Genomic DNA, 24,416 nt, shown 5'->3' with positions numbered 1-24,416 from the left:
CATGTTCCTACAATAAAATATTTTAGAAAAATTCTCAGCACATGAAGCCTCTTTTAACCAAGTCCCTAACTATCACTGAAACTAGCACGTGACCACCATATTACAGGTGATAACCATGGACAGCTTTGTTTCTATAAATACCAAAATTATTGAACTAAATACAACAAAAATTTAATATATAAGACAGACTTCACATTTTCTGATAAAAGGGCCTTAAATAAGTCTACCATATTTTCCCCAGTATTTTATGAGTCATACTAAATATGGATTTTTTGCCTAACTTCAAGTATATTTTATTAATTTTTTCCTGAAGTCCATTTTTAAAAATTGTTTCAGTATGCTTTATATATAAAGCAACATGGCTCACTCTTAATGACAGAAAAAGCAAACATATTTGTATTAAAATGGTAATGACTGACTACAATCCAGATTAAGTTCTGAAATCTTATTTTACTCATGTTTGAGTCTAACAAGTAACTACACACACCTATATTGATAATTGCTGCACTGAATAAGGAAAAAACACAGTCTTGCAGATGGCACTGAAACAGGAAAAAAAATGCATGAAACTTTCTAAAATGAAAAAAACACCATCAATAAATATTACACTTTCCTTTGCCTGCTCTATGGCCATTGTTTGCCTGCATTCCTACTTAATTTTAGTTTTGCCAATCCTTTCAACCAAATTAAAAAAACAAAAAACAAAAAACAAAAAACAAAAAAAAACCCCCCACAAATTTGATTAGTTGCGCCACTTGCTTAAAAATACCAAAATAGCTTTTTTCCTTCTTCTCCCCCCCCACCCAGGTCTGTCCCCTTCTCTTTCTTCTTCCTACAGCTGTCTTCCTACAACTAAGACTGTATGTTCTCCCCCAAGTCTCAAAGATACTCTCCTCACTGGTTTCTTAAAGAAGGTACTAGCCTGGAATTCAGAATGAAGTCTGCAGAAACTGAACCCTTCTCTACTACATGGGAGCCACAAAAGCCAGAGGGCTCTGCATTTCCCCAGCAAGACCCAGCCTGAGATATCATAGAGAACCCCAGTAGGTTTGATACAGAGATGGACTGGGGGAAGGAGCTGGGCAAAAAGGCCTCTTACCACACTCTATGGTGGTGGCAGTTATCCATGCTGCATTGGCAGCCTGAGGGGAGACAGCGACTGAGCAGTAAAGAGCATGGCTGCTGTTCCAGGCTCTATGGACTTATTATAAGCATGGTCCTCCCATATGCACACTGGCAGCACTCCTTCCATGGTGATGAGGAGAAGGAGTTGCTTGCCCTGGAGCCAGTTTTTCCCCAATCCTGCCCAAGAGCAAAGAACTGGGTGACACGACTGAGACTGGGCTGTGAGGAGGATCTATGTCCTGTCCATAGAGCAGAACTGGACTGTGAGGAGGAACTATGTCCTGTCCATAGATCAGGCTGAGCTCCAGGAAAGAGAGAGATTTTCTTTTTGTCTCCGGCCTTTTCCAGCGTAGCTCATTCCCTGAAGGGGCACCAGTTGCTAGAAATGCCTGAAAAGGGGAAGCAGTGCTGAGGAAACAGTCTTCCTTAAACACAAATGCTATCTTTGGGCACAACTAGGAATTAGATGGACAAATGTTGTCCCAAATTGTTAGAAATTTGAACAAAGTTTGGAATTTCCCCTCAGAAAAATTTCACAACAACAAGATCTGGCTAGATCACTACAGGAGGCCAGTAAGACTGGAGGGAATTCAGGGAACAGGACATTCCTCTTCCGCCATCGGCAGATAGATTTGTCTCTGTCCTCAAGCTGAAATCAGGCTGATGTACCCATTGTAACAGATCTGTGGACCTTTGAATGATGAATATATTACCTTCCTCTCAGCCTCAGCGATTTTCCTTAGCTGTGCTCTCTGCCAAACTCTGGTCAAATAGTTACTCTGCTTCTAGTAGCCAGAAATTTTTCCTTCCCCACACACAGGACAAGCGGTAGAATCTTCATCCACTTCACGTTCTCCTAAGACCCCTGGCCTTGGTTTAATTTTCTCCGCCAGCAGTGCCATCAACAGAAGCCCCCCATACTACCTCCTACTCCATCATCCTTTGCAGCAGAGACAATGCAGCTTTCCTATGTAATCCTCTATAGGAAACTGGAGCCCCAGTATAATGGGGTGGAATATCTTCCACAAACACTCCTAGAATTTAAGATTCCAGGAAACATGTTACTACCATGCCACCAAGAGAGGAAAGTCAGAAAGTGCATTACATCCATATTCTTTGATCCAAAGTAACTAGCTTCCTCCCTGCATCAGTCTTGGCTCAACAGTTTTAACCTCAAAAGCAGCAAAAAGTAAATACTGCTGTGCTTTCCTGCAGCAGCATAATCTTCACCTTCCTATCACAAAGCCAGACTTTCAGTTAGCTTTTTCCAAATTAATGAAGTGTTTTGTTTTTTTTTTAAAAGTTGCATGCAGCATACAATCTCAATTTTACTGCAGTACATATTTACTTGGGTTTTCCTTGGCTGCTGATTGTAGCTCAGCTATCAGAGGATCATCTATGTCTGTCACTCATTTTAGATACTTTTCAACTCTCAAAACAAGTCTAGTTAGCATTTATAGGAGTCTAAAACCTAAAGCATCAGATGTAAGGATCTTAAAAAGAGCCACAGCACACGTGAAATCTTTATGGGAAAGAGTTTGATTATACATAGTTCTAAATGTGATTATATGCTAGACCTTCTAAAGCGGTATTGCAATAGTATAACATTTTAAAATAGATGTATGGATACCTATTTAAATAATGGGCCTCCAATAATTTATCCTTTAACTACACCTCTACCCTGATATAACACGATCCAATATAACGTGGGTTCGCATACAACTCGGTAAAGCTCTGACACGCTGCTCTGAGCAGCACGTTAAGGGTGCTGGGCCGGGGCCAAGGGGTTGGATAAGGGGCAGAGGGTCTCGGGGCAGTCAGGGGCTTCCCCCCCCCCCGAGTCTGGGACGCAGAAGCTCTGGGGGAGCACTTTTGGGGGCCCCGCAGTCCCAGAGTGGCCTGGGGAATTAGCGTGGGGCTGGGAGCAGCCCGCGTTATATTGGGGTAGGTGTATTCAGATCGTACGCCACTCCTAAGCACAGGATAAAGCTTACTGAATACCTATGATTTGAAGTTTACTTATGTTTTCTCCTCAAAAGTTAAGCAGTGAACAATGATTTAGGAAGCCTGTTGAGGACCACACCTCTTATCCTGTAAGATCTGTTCCAACACTCAGTGCAAAATAATGTACAGTCAATGAAAACTTACTCTATTCTAAAGAGATTTTGAAGCATTTTGTATCAGACCATTCCATCTTAAAGAAAAATGCTTCAGTTAAAGAAAATACACATACTCGTAGCACCATTTTGCAATGTAGATTGCTAATGCTCAGGTTCACTATCTTTGATAGCCTTTTCTCTACCTAAGTTTCTTTAGTGGGCTGCAAACTTCCCTGCTCTCCAATTCCACCATCATACAATTAAAACTATACTACTGGCAATTCTTACATGTCTTCTGTAGTAAATGAATGAACAGACTCTGGAACAAATATCTGTGTATAAGTTACAAAAAGCTTCTGGTCTGAAACCACTCAGGTGTGTCTCCACCTATCAATTCAACTAATATTTTAATTGCTTTTAGCTACTAATAATGTCCTTAAGTATAGTATTTCCATACTTTAGCTGTAGGAATAGTACAGTGAGAATAAATCTCCTTTTTTTAAATCTTAAAAAACCAATAGAGAATAGAGATTAGATAAATATTTAGCCAAAGGAAACAATGCCATTTCCCCAGACACTTTGAATGACTGTGGATTTAAATCAAAGCTATTTAAATTACCAATTTTAATTATGATTTAAAGTAGCAAGCAGGAAAGCATGATTTTAATAGAGTTTTTGCATTTGTATTTTTTAGTTATTTTGCTAAAGAAAGGTATATTCTCATTGATTGGCAAGCATTAAAATATCTGATTTGCACATTTAACACTAAATTTGGTGCTTCTTGCTAACCAGGAGTATACACTCTATCAATACACATTTCTTTAAGCAATTATATAGCTTAACTATTTACTAGATGGTAATTAATTTTTACTTGTGATTAGTGTCAAGCTGTGTTTGGATGAAAATTCAAATACAATTAAAAATGCACAATTCTTTTTATTAAATAAAACTATCTTAAATGTGCTAGATACGGAAGAAGAAAAGTTTATCAAAAACATGTTTTGCATTTAAAATTGAATTTATTAAACAAAGGAAATTTATAATTAATTAATTGAACTGATTGTTTCCAGTCATTATTCCCTTAAGATTTTGGAACAAGTACACCTTATCCTCTTGCATCTAGTTTTTATTCAGATTAAAAGATGAAAACAAACTTTCCTGCTTTTTCAGCTACTAATTAGTTTCTTAATTTTGAATGAAATGAAGTAATAGAATAAATGGAAATGAAGAAAATCTTCTCTTCTGTACCTACAGAAGAAGCTAATGCAATCAAAAGCTGGTTTAGCAGTCCAAACAACTCCATTTTCAGGTGCTTAAGCTCCAGACATCCACCAGTTCAGTGGTTTGACTTTCTTTGAAACTTGGCAGTAAACATGTACTGCTTAATTTTTATTTAATTTAAATGACTAATAGATAATACATTAAGGCCTTAGCATAGGTCAGCTTTTTCAAATTTAATTTTAAGCAGTTTTTTAAAATGAACCTGGTTTTAGTTTAAATCAAAAATATTCAATTTAAGTAACAAAAAAATTTTATTTAAAAAATAATTGATTTTTATCCATGCTGATTTGAATACATAGACAACAGTCAACTAATAACCAGAGTGATTCTTCTTTACATTAGCCTGGAAGCCTACCAAAATAAAATAGGAGCAGTAACTTGGCAAGAGAAATTACCTAAAATAATACTGTAATATGCAATACTGTCTTTAGTCAACTTAGCCCCCAAGATAAGAGTCTTAGATCTTAGTAACAATACTACTCATTGCAGTAAGAAAATATTAAGGAAAAGACTAATAAAACGAAAGTATTGGCAACAGATATTAAATGTGCATTTTACATGTTTGAGTTGTCATAATATTTTCTGCATTTAGATGCACTGAACATGCTTCAACTATCATCCTAAAGAAGCTGACAAGCAAGTTAACCTTTTGTAGTTTAGATCTACCCAAATTTTGTCTGACAGAAATTTTAAAAATGCAGACTATTTCTCAAAGGTCAGCTAGTGTATATGATGAATCAATTCCAATAATTCCTGCTTTCATTTCTATTACATATCTAAATTTAGAAAGCAGATATGAAGTGGACTCCAATGTACATGTTTTCATGGATGAACATTTGATTTGTTAATCTGAAGTCAATACAATCCCCTCCCAAACAATAAAGTGAGTTTGCAAACTAATTCAAATTAACATGGTCTAGCTTCAGTGATACCATTCCAATCCCCATTATCAAAGCAGTTCTGCTGGATTTTAATTTATTAGTTTCCTGTGATTGAAATCAATACAATAAAGTTTTGACATTTACTATTTGGGAGAAGGAAGTATTAAGTTTTCAAATACTTGATCGTTTAAAATCTCATTGGCTCCCAATCCTGGGCTAAAGCACAGTGCAAAAACCCAACTCATGATGAAGGATATATCACAGTATCAAACCAGCGCATAGCAAACCCAGAATGAGGGGCATGCAAAACTGTCTTAAATGTCCTCTTTCCCTTAATCACAGCGGCATGCATGCAGGAGCAGTGTACCAGCTGTCATTAGATATAGGTCTCTTACTCTAGGGCAATATACCTATGGCTGGTTAAAATGGGTTTAGTGTCACTTTATCAGGGCAATCTTCTTCCTCCCCAAATCCTACAGATACTTAAAAAAAATTTCCTCAGTCATGAGAAGTGTTATTTACTAAGTTTGTCAAAATGTTAGTCTCGTAAACTGATCATTTTGTTCTTTAAAATAATTAATAAACTGTTATTGGAAAGAAAGTCTGAATTTGAGGACAAGACAAGTCAAGTCAAAAAGCTAATTAAAAGGATCTGTTATCCTTATCCGGACTTCTGTCTGTCTGTAAATAACTACATTACATGATAAAAATAATATAATCATTACATCTAATTACAAAGATTAAGTACGCTTTTGTTCCCAAGGTCAAACTGCATTCCCTGTACACCAAACTATGTGAGACTAAATTTCCTGCTGGAGGATGCACAGCATTTACTCAATATGTATTTGCAAAGTAAAGGCTATGCAATTTGCCAATCTGTTCATTTGTTATTAGAAGAGGATGCTGAAAGTAACAGATAATTCTGAAAAGCGCATACAAAATAGCATTTACCTAATATTTACTAATTCTTATCACTCTGGCACTGGTATCTAAGCACCTAATATATGCTAATTCAATTACTGTACTTTAACTACTAAACATTTTTTGTTAGATGTGTTACTTTTCCATGCAGTTAGAAATATTCTGTGGCCAAGTATATCTTTAAATTCGATGTATATACCTTAGAAATATTAAAAATATAAAGTCTTGCTTTCTTTATTTTTTTGGAGGACTTGTGGGATAACTTGTAAGAAGGAGCAAGAGTGTCAACTTCTTAAAAGGAGATTCTCTCAAACACTTTAAAACAGTTGTTGACAAGGACAATTTTCCAGTCTCTGTTTCTACATCACTCAAGTCCCACTCTCTCTCTTACCTACTTTTGCCTCCTTTTCATGATTGTAGTTTCTTTTTTGGCAGATTTAGAGCTACAGACTCCATACCACACTGAACACCCAGATATCCAATGACCCAGATCCTGATCAGAGCACGCACTGAAGCAGCAAGAAATTGACAAGATGGTTCACTTTCACTTCTGCTCTAAAATCAAAGCAGCAGAGCATGAGTTTTGTTAAATTTCTATGCACTTTAACAGTGAAATTGCTTTAGTCAAGACCCAGGTTATCCAGCAAAACCATACAACAGCCTGATCTTCAATTTGTTGGTCTTGCATGCAATATGACTTCATCTAAGTCACCTATCCTAACTGTCTCCTGTCCGAGAAATAAGATTTTTTCAAGTCTGACTATACCAAGGATAGTACAAGTAGGGGAAAGCAAGCAAGTTCACATAGAATTTTTGTACCTTTGGAAAACTGCCATTTCTGAACAATAAGCATATGAATAATTAGTTAATTCAAAGGGTCACCAGAAACTGAGTGGGGCATATTAATCTAAAGACTCTTCTCACTGGAATCAGAAATACACATAGGAGTTTTAAAACCACCTCCCTTTCAAACCAACAGTTCACAGTCATTTTAGTGACACTGGATATGTATTATACCCATTAATACAAGAAGCTTTAAGCATGTGAGTTTACTGTAATAATTATTATATTCCATTTCTAATCCAGTATATTTCTAGCCTTAATATGAAGTTAGATTAAAAACAGCAGAACTGTTAATAGAGATGCAGTTCATTACAACTGGTTGATCATAAGTTTCCCATTTTATAAAATGTCATCTTCTCCATGTCTCTTTGCTACTAGTAAAACAAATGAACTTACATTTTGGGGGGTTTAAACTCACAACAACTCAGTTTTATGCTCCATAACATGCATTGGAGAATGAGGTCATCTATCCACTGAAGTCAATGACAATGAAAGGTGGGGAGGAGCCAGATAAAAATTCTCAGCTCTAAATAAATTATACTATAGCTATACTGAGGGATTGCTAGAGGACAGGGAAAAATTACCACTTTCCTCCAAACATGCATGCATTTCAACTAGACTGGAAACCCAATATCCTAGGTATCTTAATCTATCTTATCAGTTCTTATTTTCCAATTATCATTTGTGCTGTCCCCTGAATTTTCTCTAATTTTTGTTATTTTTGAGGTGATCAAAACTAGATGCTGTACTTAGTGAATTTCCCTCAGTTGCTGCAAAAAGTATGGTAGTATCCTTTCTTGGTTCACATATATTCCTATTAGCAAAACTCAGAATTATCCTTGCATCAATTATTTCATAACATGATGGATAAAAATTCAATTAAAAATCAATCAGTTTTATTTAAATTCAATACAGAAAAATACACCAATTTAAAATTAAATGTGAAATTGACAGCCGATGTTAAGGTCTAAGCTTATTATAATCATTTAAACAAAATACAAAAAATATTAAGCAGTACATGTTTGCTGCCAATTTTTAAAGAAAGTCACTGAACAGGTGGAAGTCAGTGGCTATGCAATGGGAACCAGAGTTTGCTGAAGTGCTAAACCAGCTTCTGACTGCAGTAGTGTCTTCTGCAAGTGCACAGAGAATAATCTTCAGTTCAGTTTACTCAACTAGTTCAGTTCAATGGCTAGTTCATTCACAATTAAGAAACCAATTGGAGTTGAAAAAAGGAGAAGTTTGTTTTTCTCTTCCAAACTATAAATAAAACTAGGTATGAACATGTGAGAGGATGAGGTCTACCACTTCTAAAATCCTCAAGGAATGATGATCAGAAACAACTAGTTCAATTTGCTAATTAAGTACTTCCTTTGTTTAATAAGTTACTTAGTTTTAAATGCGAACATGTTCTGATAAACTTTTCTTCTTATGTATCCAGCACACTGAAGAATACTATTTAATAAAACTAAAATGCTGGTTTTGTGCATTTTTAATTATATTTTAATCTCCATCCAAACAGAGCCGGACACAATCACAATTAAGAAATTAATCTAGTAAATAAAAATCATCATTCACCATTTTCTAAAGTAATAAAAAAGAAAATAATTTGAATAAGTGTAATTAAAGCTATATAATTCCTTAAATAAATGTGTATAGATATAATGTACCTTGCTGGTTAACCAAAGTAGCTTCAAATTTAGTGTAAAAGGCTATGTGTAGTTGAAAAATTAATATATTTTAAGGGTTACCAACCAAATCAGAATCAAACTTGCTTAAACAAAACAACTAAAAAGTATAAATGCAAAACAGTTAAAAATCAGTTATTTAAATCAAGGTTTCCTGCTTGTGGATTTAAATCATAATTAAAAATCAGTGATTTAAATTGTTTTGATTTAAATGAATCCACCCTGTATAATATTATAGGAAACTGCCGAAAATACTGATTAGATTATCTAGCCCATTTTCCCCAGGAAACATTAGTCCATTTCCCTGGGGATAAAAAGCAAGATAGTTTCTTACAGTATATTTCTTTTGCATTACCCAGTCTAGTTTTATGTGACCCAAGTGATGGGTTTTCCCACCTCTATTCCTCTTGGGCGACTATCCCATTCTAATAGTTTGCTGCCATTAGGATTTTTCCTGGTATACAACCAAAATGTTCCTTCCCCTGCTTAGTTTCCCCACATTACTCTCCTCCTCACTCAAATTGTTGGCATGTGAAACTACATTAAATGAACAAAATCTCTTTTCAATCAATGACATTTTGTGCATAAAAAACAAAACAAGTCCGAACGAGCTGAAAGTCTGGTTTTTTACAACTGTTATGTTGATGCAGAAACTATTTCTTTAGCAAACTTACAAAGAGAGAGTGTTTATTTAATTTGTAGGTTTGGGGAGAGCACTGGATTGTTCTCTCTAGAGATAGCAGTCCTATTTTGCCACAGAAAAGATACAACAGGCAGTGTTAGCATAATCTTCATCACGCTGTCCTACCAATGTTTCACAACCCTAACCACATGAAATAGTACCATCTAACCTCAAAAAAAAAAAAACCCAATGAGGAGTCCTTGTGGCACTTTTAGAGAAGACTCCATGCATCTGATGAAGTGAGTTTGTCATAAATATGAAGGGAAGGGTAACCACCTTTCTGTATACAGTGCTATAAAATCCCTCCTGGCCAGAGGCAACATCCTGTTACCTGTAAAGGGTTAAGAAGCTCAGCTAACCTGGCTGGCACCTGACCAAAAGGAGCAATAAGGGGACAACATACTTTCAAATCTTGGGGGGAAGGGGAAGAGGAAAAAGGCTTTTGTTTGTGCTCTTTGTTTACGTGGTTGTTCTTTCTTGGGACTGAGAGAGGCCAGACAGAAATCCATCTTCTCCAACCCATCCTAATCCAAGTCTCTAATACTGCTTATTGGTAAACCAGGCAAGGCGGATTAGTTTATCTTTTGTTTTATGTGAATTTTCCCTGTGTTAAGAGGGAGGTTTATTCTGTATTCTGTTTTCTGTAACTTTAAGGTTTTGCCCAGAGGGGGATCCTCCGTGTTTTGAATCTGAATAACCTGTAAAGTATTTTCCATCCTGATTTTACAGAGATGATTTTTACCTTTCTTTCTTTTTCTTTTTTTTTTTAAATAAAATCCTTCTTTTAAGAACCTGACTGATTCTTGCATTGTTCCAAGATCCAGGGGTTTGGGTCTTTGATGATTTTGTAACCAATTGGTTAGGATATTATTCTCAAGCCTCCCCAGGAAAGGGGGTGTGTAGGGCTTGGGGTGGGGGAAGACATCTCCAGGTGGTCTCTTTCCCTGTTCTTTGTTTAAAACACTTGGTGGTGGTAGCATACTGTTCAAGGACAAGGCAAAATTTGTACCTTGGGGAAGTTTTTAACCTAAGCTGGTAAGAATAAGTTTAGGGGGTCTATCATGAGGGTCCCCACATCTGTACCCTAGAGTTCAGAGTGGGGAAGGAACCCTGATAGGGTTATAGCCCATGAAAGCTTATGCCCAAATAAATTTGTTAGTCTCTAAGGTGCCACAAGGACTCTGCGTTGTTTTTGCTGATACAGACTAACATGGCTACCCCTCTCAAACATCTAACCTCAGTGGCCAATAGTTTGTGCCAGCCTAGGAAAATTCTACTTACTTGGTTAATGTATTTTTCCTCCCCTCATTATCAACATGGCAAACAGTGGGCAAATAAATTTGTGCACAGAGGCTAGTACATTTTCACGACAATTTTGCCAGGCTGATTTAACCTATGATCATTCTATAATTAGCTTCTCTGCTGAGACAGCCAACAAGAGTACCTCTCAGTACCAAATGTGACTTTCCCTTATATACTAGGAAACTGAGAGAAACCCCTCAGAGGTAACATCCTGGTTTCAGAGATCAGGTTTATACAAACACAAAGTAGCAGATCATGATGGAACAGCACTCACTGCCAGCACCACCCATCAAGTTTGGGATGTCAAGTGGAGAGCTAGACCCTGGATTGCTCACCCTGTCGCCTATTTGTATCCAGGATCCAGCAAAGGTTCTGACATCTTATATCAGAAGAGATTAATAGGCTGTAGTTACTATCATGCACTGTCTCCCATTGCCAAAAGCATGACTGCCTTCTCCTGTTCATAATGTTCTTGAAAATATAAAAACAATGTAATATCGGTCTGTTAAGAAGGTGATCCTGTCCTAATAGTACCCATCACCACCAGATAAAGAAACATGGTTAAAGAAAACTTTGTTTGCTTGCCAGATAGAATGCCATCAATCACTTATCAACAAGTTGTGGTAGTGAAATCCCTACTTCCTTACTGTTTTGTCTTTATGGTCTCCATTACTCTATTGTTTATCTGTATGGTTTCTGTTACATAATTAATTTTACTAGCTGCAAATTAATGAATGTGGTGGGGTATGATTAGTTAAAGAATTGTTTTACAATATGTTAGGATTGGTTAGAGAATCGTTTAATAATATTTTAGTCAAATGATTAGTTAAGGTATAGCTAAGCAGGACTCAAGTTTCACTATATAAACTGGGGGAGGAGGAGGAGAAGACAATGACTAACTCACCTCTAAGACACAGCCTAAGATCAGAGCTGCTAAGAATCCTCTGCACAACTGTGAATCCAACAACCAGAATCCAGACGAGACTGACCTTGCCTGGCTAACAGTAAAGTCTTCCTGAATGATCAGGATTGGTGAGCATAGCATTGTATTCTTAGCTTGTGTATTTTGCTTGGTAATTGTTAATAAATAGAGGATAAGGATATTATTGTGTAAGGCTCTTTCACTGATAAAAGGTCCTACAAAGGACACCCTGAGCTCCTAGGAATTGAGTAAGGATGGGTACTTAAATTTACAGGGTTACGCCTTGAGCCCATGGAAGGGTAAAAGTGGATACCCATAGAGTATACGGGTAACAGAGAATTTTGTGCAGGTAACACCTTGAGAAAGTATCCCGCAAACTGAGCATCTCCAGAGGCCCGGTGTACAATGCCTAAGGCCTAGTCTACACCTAAAAATTAGATCAACCTAGTTCCATTGCTCAGGGCTGTGAAAAATTTCATGCCCTGTGTGCCGTAGTTAGGTAGACCTAACCCCCACTGTAGATGCAGCTTGGTTGATGGAAGAATTTTCCATCAGCCTAACTACTGACTCTCAGCTACATCAACAGAAAAACCCCTCCCTCAATGGCACTGTAGCTGGGCTACTGTAGAGTAGACAAACCTTTAGTCACTAGCATGGATGGATTTGGTGAAATTAAGGCAACTTTTTTTCCCCCCCAGCCCAGAGGAGTGAGGAGATAAAAGTTCTTACAGTAAAGTCTCAACATTGGCCCCAAACACAACACTCTAAAATCCAAGCGATGGACATTTCTAGCTCACTAGACAGCAAGTAGGTGCAGGATTGTTCTCTTATCGAGGCATAAGATTTCTTACAGCTGCCTATCTTTTCATTCATGTAGAGTTGCGAAGAACTCCCTCTGAGGACCTAGTTCTTGTACTAAACCCTTTGATTAAGCATCCTGTTGATCCTTCGGTCAGAAGTGCCTTTAGGACTTTTCTATCTTTAAAGGCTGTCTTGGGTGCAATCCCTCCAGAAAGGAGTTTTTCAGAGTTAAGGTCTTATCAGGGAACAGAATTACTATACTTCTCCTGAGGACAAAGTTGTGCAAAGAACATACTGTTTCTATTATGATCAGTTTCACAGATGTGCTGCATTCCTGCATTTTTACAGCTATTTTTGATTCAGCAGTACCAATGTGATGCTTTTGTAGAAAGATCTTTTGGTATCCTTGTTTTCTTCACGTGTTAGTGATGATCTGTGGCTCTGCTGCTCATGTGCATGGTTTGACAGTAAGCATGCGTGAGAGTGCGCGTGTTATGCTGGGAGTTTGAGAATTTCTGTGGCAAAGGAGAGGGGTGGGCTGCAGTAAGGAGCTACATGTAATTGGGTTTATTATGTGTGCTGGCTATATTGTGTGGGTGGTTTTGAAGAATGGTAGCAGTTGGGCCAAGCAATCCACCATCTGTCCAGTCTCCCTCATACAATCAATGCAACTGTTGTAGGCAAATTAGCTGTACAGTAAGGATGGTGATTGATTAGTTACTGCTAATATCTCAATGAAACAGACTCTTGGTAAGGCATGCCTTACTATTGCAGAGGTGTAATTCATGAAGACAAAATGGCTAAGAACTTAATATTGGACAGTAAATGACCACAAATCCCAGTGAAAATTGAACCTGGTGATATTCTGAACAAAAAGAGCTCTCAACCATGTTTGTAGCTGTTTCCACCACTTCACACTGACTCAGACATTCTAGGCTTCAGAGTGACACACAGGCAGACCTGGAACAATAATACACAGATTAGAATAGTTCTCTTATTCCAGATTTAGAAAGAGGGTTGGACCTTATTCTAACAGGACTGATCTCATTTTTTAAGATATTATAAAATATACATAGTTCAAATGTATAGCTGTTGTTCAAAGGGAAGAGACAATGAAACAGCATAAAGCATAATTTACAAGTATATATTACAAAAGCAAAATTAAACCCATTCCCAAAACCACCCATGCTAGAGGTGGTATTTTGCAAATGACCACACTGACGTGTTTCTGCGCAGAACCAAACAGATATTAGCTAGTCTATCACACTGCAAACTGAAAACGCTGTGGTTTACCAATATTGTGAAGCTTTGCCCCTTTCTTCTCTGGTGCAGTATGAGGAGAGAGTCAGAGAGGTAGGGTTCCACCGCCTCACTATATTAGATCATAAAGTTCATACAGTTATCTTGTTAGTGATTACTCCTGCAGAAATTTGTACAAAATGTGATAAAATCATATTTATGTAGCCCCCAAATCTGAAATGTTTGCAAATTTATATGCAAACATGAGGGACTACATTATGCCGTCTGAAAGATCACCGAGTTAAAGCGCAGCAGATGTTTAACAGCACAACACAACAAATTAGTATGTCTTATCTCTGACCCAATTACAAGACAAACTGCTAAATGCCAACCTAGTCTCTAACACAAACTTGTTCTGTGGTATTGGGAACCTTACCTCTGTCTCATTTTCCCTATTTGGAAGAGGGATCATAACTCACAGGTTTTGATGTTGAAGCTTAAGTGCTTTGAAGATGAAATGTGATTTAAACACTGTTTGGCCAAGAAACTGACCTTAGTTGAGCTAAAACTGCCGTAGGTAAGCAGTGTTACTTGTTTTGACATTATCCTTGGTGCTGCTTTGTATAGGGCAGTGAATACTATTCTACCATGCTCTGCTGCTTTGTATAAAAACATGACTTCTGGAACCAGGATATAACCTGAGGGATGCGTCTCAGCTTTCTAGCTGTAAGTGTCTGTCAGGGTTCCTTCCCCACTCTGAACTCTAGGGTACAGATGTGGGGACCTGCATGAAAGACCCCCTAAGCTTATTTCTACTAGCTTAGCTAAAACTTCCCCAAGGCACAAAGTCTTTGCCCTTGAATTAGGTAAACGCTGCCACCACCAAGTGATTTAACAAACCATCAGGGAAAGGACCACTTGGAGTTCCTATTTCCCCAAAATATCCCCCAAGCCCTTACAACCCCTTTCCTGGGGAGTCTTGAGAATAAACAAGATGAGCACAAACCAGTCTTGGATTTTTAAGACCCAAAAAACCCAATCAGATTCTTAAAAAACGTTTTAGTTCTCCAGAACTTTATTAGAACAACAAACAACAACAACAACAAAAAGATAAGAAAACAACTCTAAGATCAGAATGGAAGATAATCTTACAAGCAGTCAGATTCAAAACAGAGAATTCCTCTAGGCAAAACCTTAAGTTACAAAAAGACACAAAAACAGGAATACACATTTCCCCCAGCACAGCAAATTTCACAAGCCAAAACAAAAGAAAACCTAATGCATTTACTAGCTAGATTACTCACTAACTTTACAGGATTTGGAGGGCTTGCATCCTTGATCTGTTCCTGGCAAAGGTATCACACAGACAGACAAAAGCCTCCCCCCCCCGCCACAGATTTGAAAGCATCTTGTCCCCACATTGATCATTTTGGGTCAGGTGCCAGCCAGGTTACATGAGCTTCTTAACCCTTTACAGGTGAAAGGATTTTGCCTCTGGCCAGGAGGGATTTTATAGCATTGTATACAGAAAGGTGGTTACCCTTCCCTTTATATTTATGACCGTGTCAATCACCACATTTCGCTGAGAGGTACTATTGTTGGCTGTCTTGGCAGAGAAGTTAATTATGGATTGGACACAGATTCAAAAATAGGTTAAATCAACTTTGCAAAATTGTCATGAAAATACACCAGCCCAGGTGCACAAATTTATTTGCCCACTGTTTGCCATGTCAGGTGGGGTGGAGTGGTGAATTATCCAAGTAAGCAGAATTTTCCATTTTTCCAATGTAGTATTGATCCGACACTTTGAGATTCACTGCTACTTGATCCCTATATGGGGAGCTCCACATCATAGAGTCATCCTGTAGTCATGCTTGCCCGATATAAAGGGCTTTCCGGAAACATCTCCTTTCTTCCTTATGCCAAGTGATTTATTTGGTCAGCTCGATGAATATCCTTCCTATAATTATCTGGATTGGTATGTGTGCCAAGACCTCTAATAGGGTCTGTATTTCCTTTTGCGCTCCAAGGTATCCTTTGATATATTTTTATTTGCTTAATTTAAAAGTGGTTTCTATGACAGTGCTATCTACAGACTTACAAGATAGCCTACCTGACAGGATATTTAGAGGTACCTAGTATCTGATTGCCTATGGATTGGCTTTCCATGGCCTTAGCCAGGTGGAGTTGCTGTTGTCACACAGAAGTATTACACGCTACTCATACTGTAAATCTCAGGCTTGTTGGGGTTGGAGCATCTCCCACAACAGCCACTGTTATGAAATTCTTGCTTTAAAAAAAAATGTCTGCTATTCCAGAGGATCTTTTGATTTTGAATGGCACTAAGGAGTCAGACCATGCGTACATGGCTCTAGCACCAGACATGCAGGCTGCATGTCTACTAAAGGCTGCTGATGTAACTTCGCTTTCTTTTTCTTTATCATCATTATTTTAAATGAGACTTTTGGGAGTATCAATCAGGAAAAGTTTACTTGTGGGTGGACTAACTCCTTTTCCAAGGGCTCCTCTGGAGGAACACAGAGTCTGCAAAGTAGTCCTGAGAATGGTTTCAAAACAACCTGTCTAAAAAATATAGTTTCTAAGGTTCCTCCTCCATGAGCTCTGGCTCCAAGTCCAAAAGAGATGTCCTTGCTCCCAGGAAGATGAATATGAAAAACATTCTTTGTGCTCCCTGGGCCCTTTCTTGTCCCTTCTTAGAGCCTGTACACTGGAAGGATTTATATTATGTTACTTTTGTTTTATTTGGGGGGGGGGGGGGGGGAATTAAGCCTTAGAAATCTCTCTCTGTGGAGGAGTGTCCCCTGCAGTCAGAATCCTTCCCTGGATTCTGGATCCCTGGTAGTGTCCTTCCCTGATGCCTTAGATTTTCTTTCCCAATTTCTCAGATTTTTGCAGGGCGGTGCAGAGAGAAATTACACTCAGTGTTGGAATCCTGAGAGGTTCTCTTTTCTTTATAGGGTTTTCACCCCTTCTTTGTAGTATAGAGGGAGAACGGCCTCTATGCCCTGAGAAAAGGGAATTGAAAGGGGGGAACCACAGCTGCCACTGTGCTTTGTAACACTTGAAAGAATCACTCTTGAGATACCCCATAAGTGGCCTTGAATTTTACATGTGTTCCCTAACCTCCTGCTCAAGGGAAGGGCAGGAATATTATCTCTCAGTAAGCAAGGTAAAGTTACATAAGAGCGACATGAGAAATGGGGCCCCTTACTCCCTACTTGTTCTTCCATGTGCGGGCTGCTCTCCCTCTCATCCCTCCAAGGCTGGCTGTTTGGAGGAGAGTGAGAAAGCAGTGGTGGTATGGTCAATGGATGGTTTGAGGCTCTGGTCAGCACAGCAGATGTAGCATAGGTGATCCACACCAAGTTGGATCCAGTTAGGCCAAACATTTTTGTGCTCTGTACTGCCAGCTTCTTTACATCTCTGGTCGCCTGAGAGATGTCCTTACCAAAGAAGCCCTCACAGATGAAAAATAAAAAGGATCCCTTTTTGGTTGTTTTGCCCTATTTTCTTATTGCTCTGAGCAGGAGGTCTTGTAAAGCCTCCCTGCAAATGTTGGAGGCAGAATGATCTGGCTGGGTCTTCACAGGAGTGACTATTGCCTTGATTGATAGTTTTGGTTCTTCCTCCAAGGTTTTGCATGCTGGGGTAAGATCCATCATAATGAATCTGCAAGCTTTCCCAGCAAAGAAGAATGTCAATAGCATGGACAAAGAAACACAGCGTGGACGACTCCTAGAATGTCTCATAGAACACCTCCCCGCCCACTGTGCATCATGTACTATTCCTGTGGCAACTACAGCAAATTGCTTTAATAAAAAAATATAAGGAAGTGTTTAATGTAATTTAGTAGTTGGAAACCAAGAGGAAAGCCAACATCATGTGACCAGCCTGCTCTCTGCAGACCACAGTTTAAAAATGTTGTATTACAGTATATTATTCTAAACATTTATAGATAAATCCAAACTACAGGTATCAGGTATCTGATAAAAATATATTTGATGATGCAGCTATTTGAAATAACTGTTCCCTCACAAAATTCAGTTAACTGCAGTGAATGACTCATTACTTTGGGGGGTTGTTTCTTGCTGCAATTTTTGCTATGTTATTTGCTTCAATTTCTTATTAATCTTTAGACAGGTTATTTGAATATTAACCTGATCCTGAATAAATATGGATTGTATGATGCATGTTAACATTGTATTGTAACTTTGTTTTAATAAAAAGATTTTTAAAAAACCAATGCCCAAAATTGAATGTAGTACCCAAACTGAGGACAAGCCACTACTGAGCAAGAATACAAGTTACCTTGCTTAAGTCACATGATAATCCTATTAACGTAGCCCAACATAACATTTGGCTCTTTGTAAACTTTGTATACTGCTAACTCATCAACTTTACTCACCCTCTTCTGTAGTGTTACTAATGTAGTTTTCCTCCCACCTCTTATATTCATGCAGTTCTTGCAGAGAGAACTCATCTCAGTTAGTTACAGCCCCCAGGAGCAAGGGGTGTCTTTAGTAAGAATGTAGTGTAATTGTCCATGAAATTAGTAGCCATTTAGAGTGTCCAATGCTTTGACTGATTCTTCAAATGCCTTTATTGACTTTTTTTTTTCTTCATTTCAGCGATTTCTCCAATGTATTATTCAAAGAGTTTTTAAATTCTAACCTCCACAGCATTTGCAGTCTCTCCCAGCTATGAATCATCCACAAGTTTGATTACAATAAATACTGCCCCTTTCCACTATTACTACTTTCTTTTAAAAAAAATCAGAGAGAAAAAAAGTTTTATTAAATGTATGCATTCAGACAAATAGGAGAACCACCTCTGAGATATATATCCATCTTCCTGCAGAATAAGTTCTATAAACTGAATTCTGTCCATTCTACTTCAGTTATAACTATTATATGCCAAATACGTCACAGCCCTAGTTGGGCTTCTCTTGCTGGCAGCCCACCAGACTGAAAGGAATCCCAGCCCTTAAAAAGGGCGTTTAAGCCTTCAAAGTCTGCACAGAGCCCAGGCTCAGGCACTGTCTTAGTTCTTGAGTCCTAAATGCACTGTCAGAGTGAGACCCTTCATCTAATACTCCCTCATGAGAACTGTTACCACACTGCCCACACGCCTAGCCCATGGAACCATTACGGGCTCCTCAGACTGCCCTCGTAATTTAAATAGTCCCTTTCTTAGAATTCCATCAAATGTGAGCGTTCTCGTTTATCTCTTCAAAGGGCACATGGTAGGTACAGAACACACACAGAGTTTGCACAGGACTCAAATATAGCATTGCCCTTTAATAATGAGAATCACAGAGAACACAAGAAAAAACCCCCAAGTCTTATGTACATTTTCCCTCTCTAGCTCATCCTTCCCTTAGAAGTGCTTGGGGGACCATATGCTCACACAGATAAAAGCGCGTCTCCCCCTCACCCTCGACTCCTGCAGCATGTGTCCTCATCTTAAGAGGAAACAAACAGAGCAGCCTCTTTATAACCTTCTAGTCAGTCTCCTCTGTCAGGTGACTCCCTGTTCAGCCATAACAGGTGACCCCAGGTGATTTAATTGCTAGGTGACCTCTCCCCAGAAAACAGTTCCTCTGTGAAGGGAAGGGGTCAGCCTTTTTTCTAGAGTGCTTCCTGTTTGAATAGGACCCCATCAAGGTTTACCAATCCTCTTCTGATACACCTTTGCCAGTACCCCTGTTGGAATTTCAGTCCAACATGGAGGTAAAAGGACAACAGTAAAGACAATGGGCTGCATGCACCTTCAAAGTGGAGTTTGCAACTTGGTAAAGATACATGCAGAGTTCATAATCTAACAGAGTTCTTAAATTGTACAGGCAGATTCAACCAAATCATTGTCGTAGTAAATTTGCAATTTTATTTTGTAGAGATACACACTTTTCTAGAGTGAAAACAATAAATAATAGCTTCAGGTTACAACTAATTGTCAAACAAGCCAACTCTAGATTTTTTTGCAAGAATTTGTTAAAAAAAAAAACCACCACAAAACAAAACACTGTGACCATATAAAAATCTTTAAAGACATACAAAAATGGAATGTAAACTTAAATATAACTTCTGAACAGGGTGGATAAAAAACAGGTTTTTGGTTTTTTTTTTAAAGAAAGAAAAATCAGATTTTAAAAAAATTTAAATCAGTTTAAGTTTAAATTAAATACAGTCTGATTTTTTTTTACTTATTGAAAATTAAAATTGAAACAGACTAATCCAAAAAAATGAAGTAATACATATTTGATGTCAAGTTTTAAAGGAAGTCAAACCACTGAGCTGCTGGCAGGCGGTGGCTAAGTACCTGGAACCAGAGTTTGTTAAAGTGCTAAATTTGTTTTAGATACCATTAGCCTTTTCTCAGGCACAGAGAATATTTTCTTCCATTTCAGTTTACTCAACTATTTCAGTTCAATGACTAGTCCATTCAAAGTTAAGAAACTAAATGATTAAACTGCAACCACACTGGAACACAGCCTTTAAACTTTTTGGGACAGAAACAGTCTTTTTATTATATGTTTGCACAGTGCCCAGCACAACAGGGTCCTCGGCTTTATCTCAATACAAAAGGAACAACTGGTGTACTGTCAACATCAAAGGAACAATCTGTCTGCCCTGACAGCTGTCCATGTACAGAGTGACAATTTCTCTGCCTTGCCTGGCTCTTCAGTCCCCCTCATTATCCCAGAAATGTTCCCTAGCCATGATTCCCCTCTTCCCTTGCCCCAACACTGTAAATCTTCAGCTAATGGTGGTTTACCAGATGAAACCCTAACTCTGGAAAGAAGACATATGTGAGAGGGCATGACAAAGAGGTAAACAGTGCAGTCTCAGCCAGAGATCCTCTGCAGAAAAGGAGAGAGGGAAGGGGATATGGTGTCAGTAGTTCAGAGAGCGGATTCTCAGCCTGTAAACTATGGGTACATCTACACTGGAAAAAACAAATGTGGCAATGAGTCTTAGAGCCTGGGTCAACTGATGCAGGCTTGTGCTACAGAGCTAAAAATAGCAGTGTAGACATTCCTGCTCAGGCTGGAGCCTGGGCTGTGAAACCCAGAGAGGAGGATGGGACTCAGAGCTCGGGCTCAAGCACCAGCAGGAACACCTATACTTCTATTTTTAGCCCCATAGCATTAGCCTGAATCAGTTGACCCAGACTTGGAGACTCGCTGTTGCAGGGAATTTTTTTTTGTTGGTTTTTTTGCTGCATAGAGGTTTGCCAACTGAGGTAGCAATCTGATCTGTCAGAATTGACAGAACCCCAGTTGCGTCAGCATGTTGCATAGTCAATTGAGCTGAGAGTTTACCTCTGTAAAAACACTGGGTTAAATTGTATACCAGATGACAACCCACACCTCACATTGGTGGATGCAAGGATGGACACAAGGGCAAATGTTACACCAGTTGATGGTGGAAACACTCAGTTATTGATACTTCGGTATATATGATGCTATTAACTGAAGCACAATTAATTGAGTGCTCTAGTGTAGACAAAGAGCAGAAACACTCAAAACTCTTGGCTTGGTTTTAACAAAACATATTTAGCTCATTGTCAATGTCTGTTAAAAAGGATGCTTTTTAAAAAGTTTAACATGTTCTAACCCTTCACGAGCTCACAATTTACATTCCCTAGAACTATCCACTCCCCACTTCAATCCCATAAGAAATCCAACACCAAAAAATAGGGAAGAACACACTGATTACCCTCAATGTATCTAAGGCAACTCAGTTTGGCAATCCTTCTGTCCGGGTAACCGGAATTCAATTTGTGTATACTTGAAATCAACACAGCCTTGCTTCACGCTCTGGAAAAACAGCACAGGAAGGGAAGTAGTAGTGATAAATTAAAATAAAGGTCAAATTATCAAATTGTGCATCTAGTTAACATGCTTTGCACCACTTTACTTTGGTCACTTCTGCAACAAAGTATTTTTACAGAAATACAGAAAGGCTGTTCATTTAGACAGGAAAGCGTAAGTCACTTTTTGAGAGAAACAAGCCAGTACTAGTGATGTAGATAAGTAACTCGATTCACTAATCTCGTAGATTCAATCTTTCTAGATCCTGTAGTAGCAATGAGTTTCTGAATCAGCAAAGAGAAATGCATTACACTACCTACTAAGTTTCCTAAGAGACACATGCCTACACAAATCCAAAGAACACTGGCAGTCAGTTAAGAGATTACATAAAATAATTTACATACATTATATCTTGTACATTTTTAAAAGACCTCTTTCTTGACAAATTAAAATTTTCACCAACTGAACATAGGGTCTTTTGCTCTGTCAAATGTTCTCAAAAATAAAAGTTAAAAATTTTTTAAAAGTTTGCTCCCAAACTGAGCATAAACCTGCAAAACTGCAGGTAAAAAAAATTGCCAAAGTTACAAATAATTGAAAATGACCCCTAAAAATATCATCTTCCATTTTTGTATGCAGTGTTATTGTAGCTGTGTCAGTCCCAGGATATTTGAGACACAAGGTGGCTGAGGTAATATCTTTTATTGGACCAACTTCTGTTTGTGACAGAGACAAGCCTTCAAGCTTACAGAGAGAGCCTGAAGAGCTTGTCTCTCTCACCAACAAAAGTGAGTCCAAAAAAAGATGTTAGGTAACCCACCTTGTCCCTAAAACTGAGACATTTCTGCATTATATAGGCACAACTTCATACTCTGCTTATATGCACATGCAAGCACAATACTAAAAAATCTACTAAGCTACAGTGAGTAGTCATCTTCTCAGGATAAACAAAAATTTCTATCAAATTGAGGCTTTCATTTAAAAAAAAATTTCCAGCCTTTATGGTGCAAACATTACGTTCCAAACCTGGATCAATGAAAATTAAAGCAGTGATGTCTGCCCCAGTGTGTACACAAATAGCTGCGGCAGTGTGGTGTCACTGCCTCTGCTGAAGGGGACAGCCACTGCACAGGAAGGTGCCTTAAACGGATTGTCATGAAAACAAAGTATTCTGGGAAACTCAGACAACCTAGCAATGGGATATGCGGGATAGGACAGGGGGAAAGGAGATGTTATTGCAGCAGTGCTTAAAGAGGACTCAAAGAAGGCAGAAGACACTTTGAAAGGCCTCTTATAAAGATATGGGGAAAAGAAAAAATAGGAAACAAGTGTAACAATGGTCATACAGTGAAGCTGCCAAAGAAAAGGACCTCAGTCAGTGTAAAAACTGGAGAGGCATTCAACTGTTGTCCATTCCAATTAATATATTTACATCATTCTAGACAGAATAAAGAAAGCTGTAGATTCAAGGCTATGACAACAAGCAGGGCTGAACAGGAGAAACCATGCATAGCTCAAATAGTAATCCTACATATCCCAGAACCGTTGATCAAATATCAGTCACACTCTATGAATTTCATAGATTTCCAAAAAGCCTTTGACACAGTGGCTAGACATACCTTATGGAAGTAACTATGCCACTATGGAATGCCTCCAAAAATGACACTGATCATTCAGAGCTTCTATGAAAAATATGACACGTCAAGTAATACATAACAGCAAATTGATGAAGCCATTAGAGGTAACAACCAGAGTCAGACAAGGATGTCTTATGTCACCTAATTCAAGACCTTCATCTATTAGTAATGGATGGGGTACTGAGAAAGACCACAGAACAACTGAGATGGATACAATGGACTTTCACAGAGAAGCCAGAAGATCTCGTCTTTGCAGATGAGATCAATGTGATGTCCCATACCCACAGAGATAGGCAAGCTAAAACAAGTGATCTCCAGGCTTATGCACAACTAATAGGGCTGAATCAACACCAAGAAAACAAAAACGATGAGAATCAACACAATAAAAATCACCAATGGCACTTACTGGAATTGACATAGATGAGGTCTGTTATATTAATTCTGATAGACTATGGGCCCAAAGAGTCAAAAGTGCGAGCATGACCCTGAAACTTTAAACAGTTTAAACCAGTTTTAAACAGGGTTCAGGGGTTGGTAATAGAGATATCAATCTACTTAGAACCATGGAAACCACACTATTATTTTTTTAACCTGTTATTAAAGATACAGATAAAGGAAAACAGTTAAAGCATTTGAAACAAAAAATATTAAATAAAGTTTTCATTTTCTCTTTAGCTGAAGCGAGTTTTTAAAGAGACACCCCTCTGGTCCGTCAGTCTCTTAGATCAGTAGTCCCCAACCTTTCTTGTGGAAATAGCATATTGCTATTCCCAGAAGACTGTGGAGGGCCCCAGACACCCCCCTGCCAAGAAGCGGCAATGGCAATAAGCGTTAAATTTGTTAGTCTCTAAGGTGCCACAATGTACTCCCTTTTCTTTTTGTGAATACAGACTAACATGACTGCTATTCTGAAAAGTGGCAATAAGCGTCACTGCTGAAATGCCGACGAGAAACGGCAACACTTCTTGGCGGCATTTTGGCACCGGAGTGTCCTGTGAGTGCACAAAAATGCCATGGCACCCGCGGGTACCGCGTTGGGGACCCCTGTCTTAGATGGTATTGAAGATGGTAATAACTGTCCTTTTCTTTTCCCCAAAAAGAAGTTAGCTGAGATGGGCTGAAGTGGACGTTTTTGCTGCTGCGGCTCAAGTCTGATTCCGT

At 38.5% G+C, this 24,416-nt stretch overlaps 1 protein-coding gene across 4 annotated transcripts in view; it reads right to left on the bottom strand.

Moving 5' to 3' along the window:
• The window catches only part of SPOPL (speckle type BTB/POZ protein like), a 74,297-nt gene that overhangs the window by 40,493 nt on the left and 9,388 nt on the right, over positions 1 to 24,416 (bottom strand). The window contains exons 1-2 of one of the 4 annotated variants that reach the window (XM_043505068.1): positions 6,699 to 6,862; positions 5,797 to 5,868 (exon numbers count right to left, since the gene is read on the bottom strand). The exons of 2 other annotated variants lie outside the window; for them this stretch is intronic. The gene's annotated coding sequence lies outside the window, so the exon portion shown is untranslated. Of the gene's footprint in view, positions 1 to 5,796; positions 5,869 to 6,698; positions 6,863 to 24,416 lie in introns of those variants that run through there. One more of the 4 variants, XM_043505070.1, reaches the window with a different exon arrangement.

This window comes from Dermochelys coriacea, chromosome 11 (genome assembly GCF_009764565.3).
Source record: "Dermochelys coriacea isolate rDerCor1 chromosome 11, rDerCor1.pri.v4, whole genome shotgun sequence".
NCBI lineage: Eukaryota > Metazoa > Chordata > Testudines > Dermochelyidae > Dermochelys > Dermochelys coriacea.
The sequence above is the reverse complement of the archived record's forward strand: the minus strand, read 5'-3'. Positions and strand labels throughout refer to the sequence as shown.